A 1,761-nucleotide genomic window follows, 5' to 3' on the forward strand; every position below is an offset into this window, starting at 1 on the left:
GACGTGTGCTCTTCCGATCTCTTCCTCCCTATCCAATCTCACGATATACATGCTTCCCTTTTCTCTCCTTCCTGCCTCCACTACTTCACAGCTCTCTATCTTCACTTTTACTTCCAAATCCTTTATTATCTTTTCTATCTCTTTCTCCTCCCCTTCTTCTCCTGCCTTCAGTCCTTTCACCAGGATATTCCTCCTTCTTTCTTCCTTTTCCTTCCTCTCCCATCTCCTCTCTAGTAACTTTACTCTCTCTCCCCATAATCCCCCTCCCTCTATCCCTCCCACCCTTCCCTCCTCTTCATTTTTCCCCGCTCCTCTTAGTCTCTCTACCCTCATTCTCTCCAACTCTTTCTCCATTCCTTCAATTCTTTCTTTTATTTCCTTCTTCTCTCTCCTCCATCCCTTCTCCCTTAATTTCATCTCCTCTTTTATTCTCTTTATCTCTCTCCTCATTGACTGCTCTTATCTCTCCGCCGACTCCCTTATTTCTTGTCTAACGCCCTCTAATCCTATTCTAATCTGCTCCCCCATTCCTCTGATCATCTCCTCCAGATTTCCACTCTCGCCTCCTTTTTTCACCGGTGACCTTGTCACTAACTTGTTCCTCTTAAAAATCTCCTCTCCCTTCCTCTCCTCCGCCCCCGGGCTCGACCCCATCATATCTCTTTTCCTCTTCACATATTCCTCCCCGCTACCTACACTACTTACACTATCCGCTCTTTCCCTTCCCACTCTTCCGCACTTGTCCGCCATCTCTATTCTGTCTACTCCTTGCCTCTTTCCTTCCATCTTGCTTCACACCGACTCTCTTTGCTATTCTCTACTCTATGCTCGTAGTCCCGATCTCTCAGCTCCTCCCTCTCTCTCCCCACCACTCCAAATCTAACCTCTCACACATCCCACTTCTTCCCACCTTTATCTTCCCTACACCCTTTTCCCTCGCGCTCCCTTTAATCCCCCGCCCTTGTCTCTCTTTCCCCTACGGCTCTTTCATTCCTTCACTCACACACTTTCGCTCACTCTCTCACAATCCCTTTTATTTTCACACACTCTTTTATTCCTACTCACTTCTATCCTACCGGAAACGGAAGTCTAGCGACCATTAAGTACTTATACTCATTATTAGCTTATATGTTACAAAAACATTATTCATCTCGCACTAAGTGCATACATGAATAATGTATAATTAATTATGACATATCCGAACTTCGATTTGACATTGGTTATATAGAGGAGTTCGACAAATTTTAAATGCGAGAAACAGATACCAGCAAACGCTATCTAGCGACAGTCTTGTAATTATTCAGTAAAAGACGACTTTGATTTTCTAAAAATGGTTGACTCTAAGTCGACTTACAGTCGACAGTTAAAGTTGACAAAAACCAACCTAGAAATAGACGGCTTAATGTCAACTTTAATAGTCGGCTTTAACTTGACTGAAAAAAGTCGATTATTAGCCGGCAAACAGTCATTTGTGCTGTGTGGGATAATTAACATAACTAAACTAATTAACCTAAAAATTGTATGTACATACATACCACAACAGGCTCGTGGCTCTTCGAGCCATATACTTGACTGGAACATGCTTCACTGTCTTTTGACATATTGTAATTTTATTAATCTTGAGCACGGCTTGTTCACTCTGTTGTATTATTGTTACATCCGATTATAATTAATATCGTCGTAGGACCACGTGCGCTTCGACCACGCCGGTTAATTTGCCAACACAGGGTCTGTTCTTTATTCCTGCACTGCTGAACTGGT

This window comes from Wasmannia auropunctata, unplaced genomic scaffold (assembly GCF_000956235.1).
Source record: "Wasmannia auropunctata unplaced genomic scaffold, wasmannia.A_1.0 LD336074.1, whole genome shotgun sequence".
Classification (NCBI taxonomy): domain Eukaryota; kingdom Metazoa; phylum Arthropoda; class Insecta; order Hymenoptera; family Formicidae; genus Wasmannia; species Wasmannia auropunctata.